This window comes from Vulpes vulpes, chromosome 4 (assembly GCF_048418805.1).
Source record: "Vulpes vulpes isolate BD-2025 chromosome 4, VulVul3, whole genome shotgun sequence".
NCBI lineage: Eukaryota > Metazoa > Chordata > Mammalia > Carnivora > Canidae > Vulpes > Vulpes vulpes.
Window position 1 is genome coordinate 22,935,607 of NC_132783.1, and position 21,636 is coordinate 22,957,242.

The 21,636-nt window shown below is 40.6% G+C and overlaps 1 long non-coding RNA gene across 1 annotated transcript in view; it reads left to right on the forward strand.

The window, feature by feature from the left end:
- LOC140598532 (uncharacterized) overlaps nt 1-21,426 on the forward strand; it is a 29,549-nt gene extending 8,123 nt beyond the window's left edge. The window contains exon 2 of the long non-coding RNA XR_012000969.1: nt 20,187-21,426. This is a non-coding gene — a long non-coding RNA (uncharacterized lncRNA). The remainder of the gene's footprint in view (nt 1-20,186) is intronic.
- Nucleotides 21,427-21,636: the final 210 nt, after the last annotated feature.

Sequence of the window (21,636 nt, forward strand, 5' to 3'; positions counted from 1 at the left end):
ACTGTAAAATTAGGATTGAAGGGCAGGAAAAATATCTAATGTTATATTTATTTTTGTGAGTTATTTTTGTGGTTTTCCTACAGATCATTTTAGCAGATTTCCGTATAGGTGTTTAACCATCCCTTTCCAGACAAATAATTAGTATAATTTTTGTAATTCTGGTTTTAAAGTGATTAATTCACATGACTTATGGAAAAAAGCACTGGACAGAAAGAAAAAGGGATGACACTTTAATAGTAATCTTCAAAACTTGGGAATATGTTGTGTTTTGTGGATTACTCAGGTCCTGCAACTTTTTAATCTACTTGTCTGAAGCATCCTGCAAATCTCCCCAAATATTACTGCTCAAAAACCTGGTGCATAGCCCTCCTGGAGGCCCAAGCTTCAGCATACTTAGAGAATTTCCTCAATTGAGCCCCTTCGGTAGGAGCTATAACAGACCAACTTTAGTTTCCAAATCTGTATCAGAGTGTTAAAGTATTATGTTATCTAGTACTAAAAACCATTCTGCGATTTAGAATTATGATTATTGTGAAATATTGCAATTGTTTTCATTATAGTTATTTATTTTCTCACATTTGTTGTGAGTTTTATCTTTGATATTTTGAAAAAAGGTCCCCCAAATCTATAACTTATTTCTGCAAAAAAAATTAAGTTTTTGATAGTAATGGGAAAACAAGATATGTTCTTATATTTATTTTTCTCAACTAAATATTCAGCTCTTTATTTTTATACATTATTCAGAAAATTACATCATATATAGTGTAGTTATTATTAGTCTAGGGAGTCTTAATGGTTTTTCAGTACTAAATTGAGAGAAAACAAGCATTGAAAAGACCATTTTATTCCTTTAAGTGTTTCTGTACAGATATTAGTGCTTTTAAAACAGGAGCCTAAGAAGCAGCAGTGGCTAACATCTAGTTGTTCTGTACAAGCCTCTTGAATAATTTTTATTTTTACAAGAAATCACTTTTGAAGGTATACTCCATTTAATAATGTTTGATTAACTGAAAAGTAATATCTATCATGTATTAAAGACTGTATTAGGCATAAGGCTTGTCTGAGACTCTATGCTGTCACATTATATGTCTCATTTCCTTAAATTTTTAAAAAATACTTATTTATTTATTTATTCTACTTTACATTTTGTGGCTTTTTTATTTTCATGTATCTATTTTTTATTGGTGTTTAATTTGCCAACATATAGAATAACACCCACTGCTCACCCCGTCAAGAGCCCACCTCAGTGCCTGTCACTCAGTCACCCCTACCCCCCGCCCACTACCCCTTCCACCACCCCTAGTTCGTTTCCCAGAGTTAGGAGTCTCTCATGTTCTGTCTCCCTTCAGATATTTCCCAATTATTTTTCTCCTTTTCCCTTTATTCCCTTTCACTATTTTTTATATTCCCCAAATGAATGAGACCATATAATGTTTGTCCTTCTCTGATTGACTAATCTCACTCAGCATAATACCCTCCAGTTCCATCCACGTCGAAGCAAATGGTGGGTATTTGTCGTTTCTAATGGCTGAGTAACATTCCATTGTATACATAGACCACATCTTCTTTATCCATTCATCTTTCAATGGACACTGAGGCTCCATCCACAGTTTGGCTATTGTGGACATTGCTGCTAGAAACATCAGGGTGCAGGTGTCCCGGCGTTTCATTGCATCTGTATCTTTGGGGTAAATCCCCAGCAGTGCAATTGCTGGGTCTAGGGCAGATATATTTTTAACTCTGAGGAACCTCCACACAGTTTTCCAGAGTGGCTGCACCCTGGAATCCCCTATCTGCAGTTCATATTCCCACTAACAGTGCAGGTGGGTTCCCCTTTCTCCGCATCCTCTCCAACATTTGTGGCTTCCTGCTGTGTTAATTTCCCCATTCTCACTGGTGTGAGGTGGTATCTCATTGTGGTTTTGATTTGTATTTCCATGATGGCAAGTGATGCAGAGCATTTTCTCATGTGCGTGTTGGCCATGTCTATGTCTTCTTCTGTGAGATTTCTGTTCATGTCTTTTGCCCATTTCCTGATTGGATTGTTTGTTTCTTTGCTGTTGGTTTTAATAGTTCTTTATAGATCTTGGAAACTAGCCCTTTATCTGAGACGTCATTTGCAAATACCTTCTCCCATTCTGTAGGTTGTCTTTTACTTTTGTTGACTGTATCCTTTGCTGTGCAAAAGCTTCTTATCTTGATCAAGTCCCAATAGTTCATTTTTGCTTGTGTTTCTCTTGCAAAAGAAAAGAAAAGAGAAGAGAAGAGAAGAGAAGAGAAGAGAAGAAAGAGAAAGAGAATAAAATAAAAGAAAGAGAAAAAAAGAAAAGAAAAAAACGGGTGGGGGGTCAGAAACAAATCAAAAAACAAAAAAAACAAGGGGGAGTACCCTCTGATTCTGTGTACTGTAAATCCCTCGACCCCCCCTGGAACTTTCCAGTGCTGCTTGGTGAATAATTTGTTTTTCCCCTGTCCCCCTAGCTGGTCTCCTGGGGGAAGGGCCTGCTGTGCTGATTTTCAGGTGTTAGCACTTGGGGGAACTGCTCAGTCCCCTGCCTGCTGCAAGGCTCAGTGAAAGATGTTTAAACTGTTTATCAGGTGAGGCCACTGTGAGGCTCAGTGGGGGTTGTTTACCCCTTGAGGCCCCAGGAGGAGCAACCAGAGTAGTGGCAGCCAGCTCTCCAGCCCTACAGTCAGCTCCCGCAGTAACTCGGGAGCTCTCAGTCTGCAGGGGCCTGGAGACTCCGGAGCGGGGGCACTCATCTGCTCAGCTTGTGGCAGGAGCCTCCTTGTTGTCCTTGGCCCTCGCGGCTTCTACCTGTCAGCGAAGGAGGCCAGATACTGGGCTGTGTCCCCGGCGCCCTGGGCTCCCAGGCCTGTGCTGTTGGAATCCTGCTCCTGCCACGCAACCCCCTTCACGCGGAGCCGCAGCCGGAGCCCCTCCGAGCTACTCCCCGGTCTAGCCAAGTGCACTGCAGCCCTTTAGGCAGCTCGGCTCTGGGGTGTGGCGTGCTGTCCCCGGGGCGCAGGTGTCTGTTAGTGCCTCTGGGAGCCTGAGGGCATCCCCACCCTCCTGGGTCCTGCTCCAACTTCCTGTGAGCCCCTTTCCATCTGGGAAGATTGGTGAAGCTCCTGCTTCTCCGGGACGGAGCTTTCCTGTCCTGGGGACACCGTCCCCAGCCTTAGCCGGCTCCACATGGGGCCCCTTCCCCTTGGATGCTTTTTGTTTCTTTATTTCTTTTTCCCCGTCCTCCTACCTTGATAGATGCATGAAGTCTTCTCACTGTAGCGTTCCAGCTGTTCTCTCTTTAAATCTCAGGCCAAATTGGTAGATTTTGAGGATTATTTGAAGGTTATCTTGGTAATTTGGTGGGGAGAGGTGACTTGGGAACCCTACTCTTCCACCATCTTGCCCAGAATACTTTTCTGACATTCTTCAGCTACACATATTTAGGGCACTAATTACTTGTAATGAAAAACTGACTTAATTTTTCACATCAACCCTTTTAAGTTATTTAACTTCCTGTGTACTGTATTCTGAATGCTGTTCAGTTAAAGAGACTGCGATCTGTAAAAATATGTGTTTTCTATCTGCTTTTCAATCTGGAGATAGGGGATTCCATGGGTCGGGGTTATTGGATAATACCCCTGGAGAAGATATAAACAGGTAAGCCTCGGTGATATGTGTATACGTGTGTATAAGCCCAAAACAGCAAGAATTTTTAACAGAATCCTTTGAAAAATCACTAGGGGTGGTGAAAGGGGAGGAGCGAGGGGGTGGGGGTGATTGGGTGACGGGCACTGAGGGGGGCACTTGACGGGATGAGCACTGGGTGTTATTTTGTATGTTGGCAAATTCAACACCAATAAAAAATAAATTTATTATTTAAAAAAAAAGAATCCTTTGAGAAATCAATAGAAAAAGCCCTGTGCCCTTTGCTGAAAAACTATAAATCTCTACTGTCCTAGTGACTATCTTTGTTGATTTCTAAAAATGTGTCTCTCTTGGGTTTAAATCTGAGAACGGTGTGCTGTCAGAATTGATTACATGAGCAGACTTTTTTTTTCTTTGTGCTTCTAAGGATATCCTGAGATCTGTTTAATTGGACACTGAAGGCAGAGCATCTGGCCTAACTTCAGTTAAAAACAAAGGAAAAAATTCCTGTAATTTAATATAAACATATGGTGCCATCTGATTCTCCAAAGATATCCCTACCTTAAATATTAGTGCTTAAAAGTAGCTTCTTTTTCTTTTCTTTTCCTTCCCCACCTTAGCTACATTTTTTTTTTTATGTAACTGGCTTAGGAGGTCTGTGCAAATCAAACAGGGTTTGGGATCGAGATGGTTTTCACTGCAAGATGAGAATATTCACTCATTACAGGCCCCCAGACATGTGGGAGATGATCTTCAGTAGGACAGTAACCAATACACTTCATCTTCATGAAAATTCAAATAAAAGATGATGCTATTTGGAAGACAAGTTTTGACAGGAAAAAATTATATTTTGGCTGCAAAGGTTAGTTAGATGCAGGAAAATGATACTAAGAGGAATATCTTCCTTATTCCTTAGACTTTAAAAATGTTCAATTTATTACCTCAGGGTTTGGTATCAAATTAAAAATAGATAAATGGAGACTTTAATAGTAGCCATCTGTCTGGAGAGTTTTTATTTGGTTTGTCTGGAGAGAGGAAGGATGGCTTAGATTATCTTTGAATGTCTCTTAGATATTTCAAGAGGGGAATGCTGTGGGTAGGGTGGGAAGATACAAATCACATGAGCAGATGATCTTACAGCTTCAGGGAAGTGTTAAGACTGGGAAGGGGAACAAGGCACTTCAGAGTTGGAGGGAACAGGTAGCCTGCAGAGAGGAACTCAGAAGTCATTTGGTTCAGGGTGTTTTGAATAAAATAAATAGTGGTTCTGTTAATGAACAAAAAGAAGTATCTCAGCTATGAATATGTAAGCAACTCTACAGTACACTGCTGTCTATGATCTTGTTGCTATGAGAATATAAGTAATCCTGAATCGATATGTAAAATGGATGTATTGAAAGGGACAGGTTTCATCAGAAGTTTAATATAAAATTAAATGGTGCTTGTCTCCTAAGCTGTGATGTGGTGTGAGATGGTTACAGACAACCAGAGTGAATACATCTAATGGACCGGAAGTAAGTCACTAATACTGAATACTTGGACCTGGTTGGAGGCAAAGGGCCTGGGAAAAAGCTGAAATATACAAAGAGCCAACGATGCCCCTGGCCGAGTGTCCTTACTCTAATAAGTCACAGAGAAATCTTTGTTACATTTCACATCTTTGAAGAAAGAATTCCAAATGTCAGACACATCTGATGTATATTGTACTTCCTACTGGGCAGCCAATGTATGACTCAGAGGTAGTTTCTGTGAGTAGTGCTGTCCTCTCCAACGGAGATATGTCCCTGACAGAGCCATTGGGGTTTCCCTACATAAAAAAAAAAGTTGGATTGTGTGGATTCCAACAGTAATGGTGTTCTGGAAGAGAGTGTCTGTTTGTGTAAATGGAGGTCTCAGTCCTTGGATTCCCCAGAAGATTTATGTGAGGATCTGCACTCCAATAAAGATAGCCAGAAAGAATGTAGTAAATGCAAAGCGGTTCGTTAAAGCAAAAAAAGTGCACTTTCAAGGTGGAAGAATAGGCAGGTTCTGAGAGGTGGAACCGGCTCCTAGGTTGTTCTGGAATTGGGTATTACTGGGCCTCTCTGGGCTGGGAGGAGCTGTGATCTGCAGTGAGGTGGTCTCTTAATGGAGGCTGCCTCCAGTCATTTGGGAAACTCCTCCCACAAGTTGGGAGTAAGAGTTTGACCCTCTGAGGTTTGGCAGCCTTCTCCGTGGGGGGGGGGGATAGAGTGTTGTACCCATTATGCAAATACATTATAATGAGTCTAGGGGTTACCTTGGGGTAGGGGTGGAAGGGGAGAGAGCATGTTCTACACCTGAGGCATTTGATCTGCCCACCCCAAGGTCTTAGAAACTACAAAGGAGGCCATTGTCTTCCCAGGATTTTTTTTTTAATTTTTATTTATTTATTATAGTCACAGAGATAGAGAGAGAGGCAGAGACATAGGCAGAGGGAGAAGCAGGCTCCATGCACCGGGAGCCTGATGTGGGATTCGATCCCGGGTCTCCAGGATCGCGCCCTGGGCCAAAGGCAGGCGCCAAACCGCTGCGCCACCCAGGCATGCCTCTTCCCAGGATTTTAATGTGTAGCTTATTTATCACCAGCCTTGCCTCTGCTCCTCTCCCCATCATTTCCCTTTAAAGACTGGGGACCGTGCCTTAGGGTGTTCCTTCCACTGCTTCAGTCTCCCTTCTGCAAAACAGTCGCAGATTTTAAAATCTGATTCTAAGAAAATTTTTGTTTCAAGAATCTAATGGCATTGCTGCTCATTCTGCTTCATTTAGCTCTTTGTCAAGGTAAACAGTTTTGTTACTGTAGCTACAGAGGAACCGGGAAAGGAGACTTCATACCCAATTATCTAACGTGACTTATTTAATGATTTATTCACTGTCCTTAAAGAACAGTGAGTTGATGTCCTCTTTGAGGAGGGGCATGGAGAGTTCTTTCTATGTATCCCAGCAGTCTTTCTGGACACTTCTGACGTTACCCAATGGGCAGTGAGGGGTAAGCAGCAACATAGCACAGTTTTCAAGTGCCTCCCAAAGGAGATCTCAGTATGAGCTTTCCTAGTGAGAAGTTACAAATTCCCATGGCTTCTCACCTAAACATATGAGATATAAATAGTAGGTGTTTATAGTCCTGAGTTCTTCTTTTAGCAGTTACAATATCAAAAATTAAATTTCTGCTTCTCATGGAGGTCTCGCATTTTGTCAGCAAGATTTTTAAATGATTATTGAGGATCCTTTGGCATTTAAGAAAACAGGAATTGTTTGAGACACATGGCAGTGAATGGTATAAAGACAGAACAGGAAAACTGCATTTTTTCTGGACAATATATGCTAAAATCTTGACATATCAGTGTTTGGAGCTCATGTAGCAGATGTTTTGATGTAACAGTCTTTTGGAGGTAACTTGACCTCTGCAGATGGCTTCCTAGTCTGTACATCAGTATGTGGCTGGACCTGTGCAGTTTGTTTGATGTCCCTGCCCCTCATTTTCTTGGTTGCTTCTGTGCCACTCCCGGGGCCTTTCTAATTGCCTTCTATGTGCTGTTCTCTCTGGGTAGGAGCACTCTGTCTCCAGCCCTCCACTGGCCACTGGCCAGTCCCTACCTTCTTTAGAGCTCCTCTCAGGTCAGAGAGGCTGTATCATCTCTTCTGAGATTGCTCAGCTCCCCTCACTCTGCCTCCTTCTGCTCTGCTTGAGTTGTCTTCACAGCTCTTACCTTTCCCTGAAGTGATATCCTATGCTTGTTTGTTCTTAAGTGCTGCAACGATGTCCAGTTCCAGCTGTCTTGTTCACTGAAAGATTCATAGTGCCTTAAGTTGTACCTGGCACATGGTAGGGACTCAGTGAATTATGTCCAGTGAATGCATGATTGTCCAAATGGATCATTGGGAAATTCAGACATTATTAGGCTCGTGGTGCTTTATTTTATTAAATGAAGTTTTGGAGATGTAGAATTTGTTTATCCCCACCCCAAGTCTGCAAAGGTGAATTTATATTCTTATATTTGTGTTACTTGGTATTAGAGATCTGAAGTGCTGATCACTCACTCCTTTCCTCCTCCCCTGGATTCCAATGGAATTTAAACACACAGTGAGTTGGATGGAGATTGATTTTTCCATTATTAAACTGAGCACCGCCTGATAACCTACAGCGTGGGGGCCTTGGAGAAGCTTGAGTTGAAGCAACTTGGTTTCCAGAATGTAAAATGAGCTACCCACTCCTTTGGCAGTTACCTCTCTCCCTCCAACTGAATGTTGAGTGGGTCTGACCAGGAAGCCTTATGGCATGAAACAAAAGACAGAGGGCGCACTGACCTCAACAAGCCATGAGCAGGCCATGAAAAGACAAAATGGAACCTATTTTATTTATCTACTATTTAGAAATGTGAAAATGTGGCTCAGTGGATGTCAGATTCTACTGGTTTCATTGGCAAGTTCTCCTCATATGGAAAAGATTCAGGAAACAGGTGGAGAGTGAAATTGAAAGGATTGCTCCAGCTCTGCCCCCCTCAAGTGGGAACCAAGCAGTATCCCCTTTTCAGTGGGAAAAGGGGGACAGGTTGCAATTATGGTTGTCCCCTGGGTGGTTGCAGTTGCAACACGTCTATTAAAACATACCAACTAACAAATAATTTGAACCAGAAAAGAGCTATCAACTCTGAGAGTTGCTGCAATTGTGAGTCGTCTAGACATCTGCCAAATAAAATAGTAGGTTCTATTTGTACGTATGTTTAAGGGGGAGAATGGATGTTAATCCAGCATCTATTCAACATCTGTCAATAAGAAATGTGTATCCTTATGAGAAAATATCATATCCTACTCTTGATATGTTTAGTATGACTAATACTAACTTCATGTCCAAACTCAGCAGCTTTTTATGTTTCAGGTTCGTGGGAGTAAGGGAGAAGTACTATACATTTTGGATGCTACCAACCCTCGACACTCCAACTGGCTTCGCTTTGTTCATGAGGCACCATCTCAGGAGCAGAAAAACTTGGCTGCCATTCAAGGAAGCTTATTTGCTTCTTATTTGTACTATGTACTGTGAGAGGAATGAACCAATTTATAACTGCACTCCCTGTTTTAAATTTATTCCCAATGACCTGCTTCAAATAACAGTAACTAACTCATAAAGCAGAGAAATCTCATGTATTCAGCATATGCAGAAAAGGGTTAAATCTAGTTGTAAATTGACACCAGATCATTCTCTTTATGAGAATTCTTGAGGGAATGAATTACATGCTCTGATAATGTCCTTGGCAGATCTTGTTTTCAAGTACTTTTGATTCATTCAGTGAACATTTATTGATAGTTTCTTTACTTGATGGTTTATTTGGCTCATAGTGCAATATTCTGTGTTATTACTTGGGAAAGGCTTCATGGAGAAATTTTATTTGGGTATATCCTCATGACTAGATTTTGAGCTTCTCGAGGATAGTGTATTAGCCAGTGTTTCCCAGAGAAATAGAACTGATAGGATCTAGATATCTGTCTTTCTGTCTATCTATTTATATATATCTCTATCTATCGAAAGATTCATTCCAGGGAATTGGCTCACGTGGTTATGGAGGCTGGCCAAGTCCAGAATATGCAGAACAAGTGTCCCACTTTGAATCTAGAGGCCACAGGCTGACGTAGAAGAACCAGTGTCCCACTTTACACACCGTTAGGCTGGAAGAGCAGATATTCTAGTTTGAAGATCATCAAGCAGGAGAATCCTCTTATGTGGAGGAGGATCACCCTGTTGTTCTGTTCAGGTCTTCAACTGATAGGATGAGGCTCACCCACACTGGAGGACAATTTGCATTAGTCAAGTCCATCTATTTAAATGTTAATCGCATGCCAGAACACCCTCACAGAAACACCCAGAATGATGTTTGAACAACTATCTGGTGATCCTGTGGCCCAGTCAAGTTAATACATAAAATTAACCATCCTCAGTAGGAACCGTATTTTATTGAATTCCATATCCCTGTATCCTTGCCTAGTGCTGCACATTACATTGGGCTCTGACAGAAACTGTGAGTTGAACATAGCTGATTCCTCAGCAGAAATTCCGCCAAGATGAGAAAAAGTTAAGCAATAAGTTTTTAGAGGAGTCCTCTAATTAAAACTCCTTTATCAGATGGTTAACAGAATGAAGAAACATTGCAATTCACTGGGAAATTGGTTGATTGCATGTGAAAGCACAGCTCCTGGTACCTAAGCTGCAAAAAAAAAGCAAAGCTATGGTTGGCAGAAGTAAGAGAGAAGGGAAAGAATAAGGAAACTAATATTTTTTTAAGAATTTACCATGTGCGGGCAGGCCCAGTGGCTTAGCGGTTTAGCACTGCTTTCTGCCCAGGGCGTGATCCTGGGGACCCGGGATCAAGACCCATGTCAAACTCCCTGCATGGAGCCTGCTTCTCCGTCTGCCTCTCTCACTCTCTCTCTCTCTCTCTCTCTCTCTCTCTCTCTCTAATAAATAAATTAATAATCTTTAAAAACAAAGAATTTACCATGTTTATTGTTCTAGAAGCTTCATTGTACATCATGTCATTTACTCTGATCCGAAAGACTGTAAATTTAATAATTTGCTGAGAGTTATGCTGATTTCACTCCATTCTGAGTGTAAAGTCCACAGTCAGAAGAGGGAAAATGCACAGAATTAGGTTTTAAAGTAACCAGAAAGGATAGTCATCTAGAATATTCCATTTCCTGATGTTATTAGCTAACCATATTTTCTCCATACAGATAAGCATTGGATAACCAATGTAATTACTGTCTTTTTTTTGTCTGGATAAATGAGAGATGCCTCTTACAAAAGGCTAGATTGGGCTGGAAAATAGAATCTTTTTGGCAGCTGGAGATATTCAAGCCACTTTTTAGGTTATTCATGATATAAGTTGATCCAACCACAAATTTCAACTGATATTTTTAAATGTGCATACATTAATTTTTTCCAAGCATTTTGTATTTTTTATGGCTTCCTGATGCAGTCCTCTTCCAGCACCTCCAGCATGACCTCACAATTTTAATTTACAAACTCAGTTCAAGTGTCTCCTTGTGAATGTTACTGATATCAAAAAGCCTACATGTAGACTCATGGAATTTACTTTAGGCAAATCCACTGTTTTGTGTTCTTTCTTTATTCTGTGTTTTAGAGAATGTTATTCTGTTTAATCTACATTTTTTCCTTATGCTTAAATAGTAACTCTAACCTTTGCTCAGCTGCCTTTTGTTTGTGACCTTTCTTCCTATTGGTGGTTATGTCTGTATCATCGATAACACTCTACGTTTGCCCAGACTCCCAAAGGATTGGCTGCTCAGCTTTGAGTTCCCTTTAACTGTATATTTTGCTTGCAATGATCCCTTTAGGTAATGGAATACTATGTCGGTAAGTGTTTATCTCCACCTTTACCCACATCACTCCTCTAGGCCCTACTTATGTATTTCTTTATAAGGGAACCACCTGCACGTCTCTCTTGTTTAGTAGCCGGTGTTGCAAAGACTCACACAGTTCTCCCGGTCATTCGGTCATTCAGTGTCATACCTGTCTTCTGCTATGTCAGGTGCGCTTCCTTCCTTGAAATAGAGTAGGAATCTACAGAAGATGACTGTTGGCAACTTTGATACTCTCAGAAATTATTGTTCAATTTAAGAGGAGGTGAAGTGGGGGTGCGACTGGAAGAGGATTCATAAACTAGAAGATCTGTGAAGTTTCATATTCAAATTAATTAGAATCTGTTCAGAGGCCAGTGTGAGAGCCTTTTGGTGCACAAGTGATGACAGTGTCTTTAATTCCTTTTAACATTATCTTGGCTTTTCCTTAGAGTGGGATCGAGTGCACTCTGTGTTCCTTGCCACAGAGCACAGTATGGATCTTTGTTCACTCCCTTGGCGGAACGTCTGTTTTCCTTGAATGCTAGCTGGAGTAGCAGACTGTTCAGGGTTCAGAATCACATCTGAGCTGGGAGCAGAGGACCCAGCTATAATGGGTCACAAGGCTGAGAGTGATGTCAGCCTTCTGATTTGGTGGAATAATCTCCTGAGGGTTGCATTCCAGAAACATCGAGCTGGTAGGAGAAGACCATAATGTTTCCTGCTTAACATTATGAATCACTTACATTCCAAATTGTATCTGAAATTTGGGGTATTCAGGAAATTTCTTGTTTGAGCTGTATGTCCCAGGATTGGAGTAAATGAGAAACATTTGTGGCTATGTGGCTTGCTTGGTGGAAAACATCAATAGTTGGTCCAATTTTTTTGGACAAGGGATTAAGAATTTGAAGTCTGTTTTGGCAGAGAATTGGAACTCCTTTTTGGAGACTTAGTTCACTGGTAGTTTTGCAATTTATTTGATTTTGGAAGATTTGCTTTGGAAATGATGATTTAAATATATGAATTATTGAAGGATCTCATAAGCAAAAAATTCTTCCCACATGCACACATTTCAGAACAATTCATTGAACTGTATGTTCAGACTTCTGAAAAGTATTTCCAACTGAACCAGAAAATTCTAAGTGTGAAAGATGTGGCTTAAAATGAACCAAAAGAATTCTTAGGCTCCATAAAAAATGGGTGATTCTTATGACTAAGTATTAATTTCTTTACACCAAAGGAAAAATGTAATATTGGAAGAAATATTTGACCTACTCAGATTTTACAGGCTTTTAAAAATTTCTGATCTTTTCATAGAAAATTATTTATGTACAGAATTACATCATTTAAAGTCAAGACTTTGAATTCTTGGAATATTTTAGATATAGTGCTACATCTCATGTTCTTAAAGACATAGTTCCAGGCATCCCTTCCTGGGACTTTTTTGCAGCATAATATCAACATAAATGAAAAGGTGGCTTGGTGTTATAAGAAAAAGGAGCATATAGAAAACCTGGGTTTTTGGAACACCTCATGAGGGATGTCAGGTTGTGGGGATGGACTGAATATGTTGAGAGAGCACTAGGTATTGAGCCAAACTTGTGATGTCAACAAAGCTTTGTCCCAATTCTGATGTCAGTTTCGTTTTCCCATTAGCAGGAGAGCTATTTTATTACATATTATTTTCTCTCCTTTCTCTGCCTTGTGCAAGGCTGGGTAGTCTTAGGCAGTTTATCTTGGAGTCTTCTGGTGACACATGATATTTCAAAATGGTCAAGCCAAGAGATCAAATGTGGATTCCTGTGAGAGAAGCAACTTGATTGTTTCTAAAGCACAGACAAGACTTTCTCCATTGTCATGAAGACATTGAGATCCATGGGCTTATTAAATGTTGTTGATGCAGCATTCAGATCGCAGGGGCACCAACCTAGCAACCAAAAAAAAAAAAAAAATCAACTGGATTTTTCATTTATACCAAAAATTATAAAGACTTTTCTCTAATTCAGTTTCTTTTCTGTTTTTTAAATCAGATTTATATAAATGTTTTTTTAATAATTTTTCTAGACTCTGTTACAGAATATTAGGGAGCAGCTATCTAATGATTTCTTTAGTAATACCATAATAATATCAGTTAAATATCTTGGAGATCTTTTAATGGATTATTTTATAGTAAAGTACATATTTGTCTTTCCTTAGTTAAAAGTTTAAAATAAGTACAATTAGAAGCAGTAGGTCCTATGAAATTTTAAATACTAGCCCTACTGTGGCTACATATTACTATAGGAAGTTAAATTATTATATTACTTATAAATATATTATTTTAATTCAATTGGAGATTATCCGCAAGTCAAACGACTATTTTTAGAAATATCCTTAAGCTGTATAGATTGATAACTTTGAAATACATCATTTAATCCTTAATAATGATGATGGTGACGGCAGCTAGCACAGAATAGGTACTATGTGCCTATAAGTGGTCATGTGTATTAGAACCTTAATATGTACCATGAATATGTGAGGAAGGCACTAGAATTGTCCCCTCCTCTGTCAGGTGAGGTTGCTGATACAGAATCTAAGTAACTTGCCTGAGCCACACAGCCATTGAGTAGCTGGATAGGAACTGAGTCCAGGTAATTTGTCTTCCCTGTCCACCGTGTAAACCTCTGTGCTCTAATACCTTAGAGTTAATTTGCAAAAGAGTAAACACAGATTTTAAAAGCCTTCCATGCTTCTGAATTTACTATTTAGATAGTTTTGAAACTACTGAACATTTGCAAACAGTTTCATTTAAGAATATACATAGTTTAGAGTTATTTAGAACTCATGTTCCTTGATATTTTTAAGTTCTCAAAACATCCTGAATTCATTCAAAGGCATTGCACCTTCTTTTCTTTTATACAAAAGTCATGCGTAGGCAATATGTGTTTTAGCCTCTTTTTCCCTTTGGTGAGGGAAATTAGCTTTGTTGGAGGATGAGGAAAAGTTAGAGTCAGTGGACAAAACAAACACTTGATATAGAAGTAGAAAGAATGCAGAACTGAGCCCAGTTTGGATTCTGTTAAGAAAGGCAATTTAAAGGCCTAATTTCTGGCCCTGACCCTTGTTGGCTGAACACTTCACTTGATGCATTCATTCAACTGATAGCCCTCGAGCATCTGCTGTGGGCCAGGGCCTGTACAAAACTGAGCCCAGTTTGGATTCTGTTAAGAAAGGCAATAAATGCCTAATTTCTGACCCTTGTTGGCTGAACACTTCACTTGATGCATTCATTCAACTGATAGCCCTCGAGCATCTGCTGTGGGCCAGGGCCTGTACAGAACACTGGACATGTTATAGTTCAAAAGATAATCTAGTCACTGTTTCCATAGTGGTAAAAATAATCTTGGAACTCTTGTTTCTGTTGTGAATTAATGATGATAATACCTACCTCATTGGATTTTGTGAAGATTAAGTTAAATAAGATAACATAAGCAAAACACCTGGCCCCTATGTGTGCCATATAAGTTAGCAAGTATTTTTATCACCACTCTGCCATGTGTATAGTTTTTGTCTCTGTAGTTTTGTTTCTATATAAAACAGAGCAAAGTCTGTTTTATTTCTCTAACATCTCAAGGTAGCTGGTATAAATCCCAAGCATGCCAAAGACGTTTAAGTAAATAATCACCACTCAAGGAACAACGTGCTATGTGGATGACAGTCCTAACGGGCCTACTCCCAATGAAGACAGCAGCAGCCTAGTGCCCTGTTCCTGGGCTCCTCAGTTGGATGCACAGGGAAGCATGTGTTCACTTAGGCCACTTGAATATTGTTTACCGGGGCCATCGTACTGGCTATGGCTGGGTGGCCTGTCTTCTCTTTGGAAAGGTTGCTAGGACTTTATAAATGTAAGAAATGTCCTGTAGGGAAGATATCTTGTTGTGCTGTGCAGAGACCTTTATTAGATATGGTGGTTTGGCAGCTTTAGAGATAGGTTTAAGATCATTATTATTATGCTAAACCGCTTTCAGCTTTTTAAGAGAAGCAGGTTTTGTGCCAGCTGATTGTTTCTTAGTCAACCTTGTGCCTGCAGTCAGCTACCTTTCCGAATGGGGAATGCTGGATGTTAGTAGGTAGGGTCTTTAGAAATCATTTCAGTGAGCCTACACCTTCATAATTTGTAGGGCAGTAAAGCCTACCGCTGAGGCATCAACCAAGGAGAAGCTAGAGTGTTTGTTTCCTAACTGCGCTGCGGCCTTTGTTAACAGGATTGGTGATACTGAAAGTATGAAATAGAATTTAAAAAAGGAATTCTGTGAAATTCTTCTTTGGGAGGAAAAGTGCTGAGTCTTCGATTTTATATTTGAAGTTATTATTATTACTAATTTAAAATTAAATTCTATTTAATTTCTAATTTAACATTTTAAGTGAATTTGAAGCAGAATTGTTTAAGATTTTCCCAATACCTCTAGAATAGAAATCTAGAGTAATATATCCATGGGCCCACTTAGAGAAATGATTTACTTATATATGTGTTTTTGTCACTGAACTGAGTTCCTCAAGAACTGAACTGAGGAACACAGAACAGCTATGTTTATTTTCTCACTGCCCACCCTGGCAGTTGGGGCTCAGTGAATGCTGGGTGATCTGGCCTCCTCTGTTCCCTTTCGTTTCTCTCCTGATGCAGTACACCTCGTCCAGTGTGCCTTTTCAATTCGGAAGAAAGCTTATGTCTCTTTCCTTGGAAGTCACAGAAAGCAAATTCTTCCACTTGAACTCTGGTCTGCTGTTCATGTGCATGGAAGTATTTGGTCTGGCAAAGTGTTACATTTTTACCCTGGGATTGCTGAGTATGTACTGGTATGTGTGTACACATTTTGGTCTACTGTGTAAGTAGCTTATCTCTGAGCCACATAACTGTGTGGCCAACAGCATCTTGTTGTTAGGTCATAGATCTTTTTATGGTTATTACCACAGATAATCAGAGCCTTCGATTAAGATACCCCATTGACTAAGAACCTGGCAGTCCTGTCTGGACTACTCAGAAACCTGGATATAGAGCAGTGAAATGACTAAGGTTCATGGGAAGATGGTATTTGCTGCAGGGTTCTTTCAAATTATGCTTAACAAATGTAATAATGAAAGATTAGTATTCTAAAATTAATCCACATTGCATTAAATACACAGGTTTAAGAAGAGATATGGTAAAAACTAAAAAGGAGAAAGTTTACAATCTTTTGTTGCTAAAAACTATGATGAAAAGAAGAGGCATTCGAGTTAGATTCAGTAAGGCAAATAACATGAATACATCACTTATCACAAGAGGAAATTAAAAGAATATAACACTTTTAAGTGTTAAATCTAATATCTAGACAACTAAAATTAAACATACATATTGCTTGTTTCCAGACAGGATTTCTTTGTGTAGGAAGATAAAGAAGAAAATGCCTTTTTTTTTTAAATTGGGGATATATTTTATGATGAGTATTAGATTATTTTTTAATGATTGGTATAAAAATAGTCAATAAGCTGCAAAGTGAAGTTAATTTAATGCACATAACATAAAACACTTGAATTAGCTAGATTTAGTTCTTTATGAAGGAAAGTTGTGTTTCTAGGGAGATTTTTATTCAAGAAAAATGTATTCCATCTAGTAACATGAGTGGATACTCATAAAAGATTCAGCCACTACTTAGCCATACAAAATAAAATGTGAAGTTCTACATTGCATCATTGAATTAATAAAATATTCAAAAGAAGGTTTAAAATTTGTCTTGTAATATAAATTTTTATGATTTATATTTATACTTTATATAATTCAGTGAATGTAACCTGCACAATAAAGATGTATTCAGCTAAGTATATTAAATTATGAGAATTTGAGAAACAAGCTCACAGAACCTTAAGAAAAATGTTTCTTAGAACCTTAGGAAAAATGTTTCCTAGAACTTTAGTCATCCTTCATTGTGCCTTAGCCCTCTTTGGAAATCTCACATGATCCAAAAAAGACTGCTCAGGAAGGGAGACAGAACATGAAGACTCCTAACTCTGGGAAATGAACTAGGGGTGGTGGAAGGGGAGGTGGGCGGGGGGGGGGGGCGGTGACTGGGTGCTGGGCACTGAGGGGGGCACTTGATGGGATGAGCACTGGGTGTTATTCTGTATGTTGGCAAATTCAACACCAATAAAAAATAAATTTATTATTAAAAAAATCAAAAATAAAAGAAATCCTGTGCCTAAAAAAAAAAAAAAAAAAAAAAAAAGGACTGCTTGGAGAAAAGAAAAAGGAAGATAAGTTACTGAGTTGTAGGCCACTGTTTGTGGTGCTTTATTGCATCAAGAGGGTACAGAGTTGAATAGAAGAGGAGTTCTAACTCCTAACTCTGGGAAACGAACTAGGGGTGGTGGAAGGGGAGGTGGGCGTGGGGTGGGGGTGACTGAGTGGCAGGCACTGAGGTGAGCACTTGACAGGATGAGTCTGGGTGTTATTCTGTATGTTTACAAATTGAACACCAATAAAAAATAAATTTAAATAAAGGAGAGGAGTTCTAAAATGTGGCCTTCCCTTTTTTGGAGTTTGTTTTTTTTTTTCTTTTTTTTAAACTTTATTTTATTTTAATTTATTTATGATAGTCACAGAGAGAGAGAGAGAGAGAGAGAGAGAGGCAGAGGGAGAAGCAGGCTCCATGCACTGGGAGCCCGACGTGGGATTCGATCCTGGGTCTCCAGGATCGTGCCCTGGGCCAAAGGCAGGCGCTAAACCGCTGCGCCACCCAGGGATCCCAGGAGTTTGTTTAACAAGAGTCTAAAAAGTAATTAAATATATTATTATCATGGCTGACTTATGTCAAAACTATAACACTATTATTCTTTTTTTTTTTAATTAATTTTTATTGGTATTCAATTTACCAACATACAGAAAAACACCCAGTGCTCATCCCGTCAAGTGTCCACCTCAGTGCCCGTCACCCATTCCCCTCCAACACCCGCCCTCCTCCCCCCTTCCACCACCCCTAGTTCGTTTCCCCGAGTTAGGAGTATTATTCTTAATTAAATGCATAATCAACTGACTGATGTGTCTATTATTTCTTAGGTTGGTATTTACTTTTTTATTTTTTTTAATTTTTAGATGAAGAACAAAATTTTATTCTAAAAATAGTTCTCAGTGACAATTAAATACCAAAACCTGGTCATTATAATAAAAGGAAAAAAGAGTTAAAGGAATTTGCTTTAAATTTTTCTCCTTAAAAATACAAAATTCTCACGAATATATTGTCAACTCTCATTTACCTGAATGGGAGTGATTCATGTTTTGGATTATCTAAAGTCCTGGATTGGATTCTCACGCATCTTCAAGTGAATACATTTCTCAGCGGGAACAGAAGCGAGTATTTGCCGCAGTGAACAGGACTAGGTAATGAGTTTATGCCCGTGAAATGTGCACTAGGGGAGCAGTGGTTGGCCTGGGAAGTGAGCGATGCAGCTTCCACACGGAGAAGACAGGCCTCAGGCCACCGGAAAGGTATTCAGGGACATGAAGTGGTTCCCTATCCTCAGAGTGCTCAGAATCCGGCTGCCTACGGGGTTCTTTTTTTTTTAATTTTTATTTATTTATGATAGTCACAGAGAGATAGAGAGAGAGGCAGAGACACAGGCAGAGGGAGAAGCAGGCTCCATGCACCGGGAGCCCAACGTGGGATTCGATCCCGGGTCTCCAGGATCGCGCCCTGGGCCAAAGGCAGGCGCCAAACCGATGCGCCACCCAGGGATCCCCTGCCTCTGGGGTTCTAATGGACCTCAAGCCAGGAAGCACAAAGAACACAAGAGATGAAAAAGGTAAAATTGAAAACACCCCCCACCCGCATCCTCATTTTACAAAGAAATGGAAACAGTGGGGGTTCCTACCAGGCAAGTATGTGGTCTGTTACCAACTCTGCCCACCCAGGCTTTCTTGGATTCCTTCTACAATACACATCTCAGGCCTGCGGCATTACCTGGTCCTTAGCAGACTAGGCCTTAATGCACAGTGCGTAGACGTGATGCTTTTACATAGAAATTCCTAGCATCCTCTGAAACACAAAAGCTGATCACAAGTCACATTTAAATCCTTTGCAGTGCAGACGAGGGACATTAGGACATATTAGTGCATTTCTGGATTAGCAGAAATTTACTAAGATAGCAACACTCTGTCGGATGGTCATATAGTCAGATTAAGTACCATTTTTTCACCAAACATGAACGAGTTTTGGCTGCTTGTAACAGGAACTACATTGACTGGCCCTGGGGTCCCTACAACATGGGGCTTTCTCTAATACCATAATACAGCCATGTGCCTGCCCCTAGGAGACCAGTGGCCTGAAGAATAATAAAAGCTTATCTTTAAAAGCCTTAAAAATGTACTCCAAAGCTTTTGTAGTATAAAAATGCTATGTCCCCAATCTGAGTAAAATCAACAGTGCACAAAAATGCAGCATTTGGTATGTAGGTGGGAGCCTGAGGGGTTGTGTAGGTAGTGCTGCCCTACGGCCCCTGGATGGACTGGCACAGCCTTAGCTTGTGGGGTGGGTTTGGAAATCACAGCAGGAACTTAGGTTAGGGAAGTTTACAGGACATTCAGCGATTCTAGGAGCAGAAAGCTTTACACCTCTTAAAAATATTCACTAAACAGAAAATAACTGTTCCATATGAAATAGAGCGATTTCTGGTAGTGACACTAGTCTCACATCAGCAAAAACCTAACCAAATCTTTAAAACACTGTTCAGTGTTCCAATTTAGTGAAATACACAGAGGAAAAAAATACTTAGATTACCTCTCATTGAAAGTTCAGGCTCTCCCTAGCAGGGCAAAGCCCAGATATCATTGCTAGTTTGACTGGGCCCTGGGGGCAGTGCACCCGGCACAACGCTTTAAAGTTATGCTTGCGAGCTGGTGAACTCCTATAATTTTTGCTGTGTGGTGTTTCTGTCAGCATCCTGAGGGCCTTATTTGTATGTGGGGGGGGGGGCACAGCACCCATGGGGGACCATGTCTGCCGATCACTCCCCTGCTGTGACCAGTGCCATACAAGGAAAGGGCAGGCCTTGTCTTACTGTGTATTTCTTAAAAGTGACTATAACCATTGCATTAACTCTATGTTCCAAATACTCCTTTAGAAAACCCAAACCAAACCCGTTTTCCCTTTAGGAACCAGGAGGACGCTCCACATGTTTATATAGCACATTGTATATTATGTGCATGGCCGAATCACCGAAATGATCTGACAGGGCTGTATCCGTCTTCTTCCACTGGTCCTGGACCTCCTTAGATGATGGCATCATGTTCACCAATGGTTCGTGATCGAACGCCTCTTCTGGAATAATACCTTCTGCCTCCGATGTAAGGAACCGACGGGACACCCAGTGTCAGCACAATACCGCCCAGAGAGCTGCCAGTATCCACTCTGGATCCTGGATTTCCTTTAGAGCTAATAGCTGGTGTGATTGTGACTGATAAGAAAAGGCCGCGGCTGAACTGTCGTGGGGATGGTCTCCGAGGCCAGTGTCGCCTGGGTTGTGTTCTGGGACCCTGAGCTGCTGGAGATCCTGTTGGCCCAGCCCCCAGCTGCTGGGATTCTGGCTGTAGCCACGCGTCTTGGAGATGGAGATGGCGGTTGGTCAGCGGGTTCCCAGAGCTGCTGGTGGCCTGGCTCCTAGAGCTGGAGGTCACAGAGGTGACATTCCCTGTTGGTGGTTTCCTGAGGCATCAAATTCTCTGCATGCAGAGATCCGTGCAGGCGCGCGCTGTCCACAGGCGCCTGGAGCAGCGCCAGCAGGAGCAGCAGCGCCCAGGCCACGTCCCAGGCCACTTGTTCAGGGGCAGGACACGCAGCCTCAGGGTCCCGCCCCAGCTCAGCTGCCTCCTTCAGGCGGGATTGAATGGGCGATTGATTTAATTCATCTCAGTGGGCAGAGATGACAGCGACATTTCCTTGTGTCTTTCCCTTTGGTGAACTAAGTCCTGTGATGTATGGCTGTGCACAGTTAGGGGTGGGTTACATGTCTGTCTGTCTATCGGTTTGCTTTCCTTCTTTCTTTCTCCTTCCTTCCTTCCTTCCTTCCTTCCTTCCTCCCTCCCTCCCTCCCTCCCTCCCTCCCTCCCTCACTCCCTCCCATTCTTTTTGTTTTTCAGAAAGGAAAAGCAAAGAAAAAGGAGCATGGTCATTCTTGCTGACAGTTTCCCTGACTCTTCCTCTAGCAACAGCATGGAACCAAGCAGGCTTTGGAGAGCTTTCCCTCCGCGACTTAGTTCCATGGGCCCATTTGTAGACTTTGGAATGTAGTGTGCTTGTAAACAGCTTTCCTGATCTTTCTTCATTTTTTTCTCTATTAAATTTAAATGCACATTATTGGGTATTTATATGCTATATTAAACTTTTATAAATATATTTTGCTTTGTTTCAATTCATGGTAGGACCAATGCCATATTGTACACAAAAGTGACATTTAATAATCCCTTGAAATACTTTGTACCTTGCCACACGTAAGATTTTTAATTCTGTTGACACCATCTGAATCCCATAGGAAACCCTATGGTAATTTTAACCCTAGAATGTCAGTAAACAACTGGAAAGATAATGTAAATAACACTGACACAT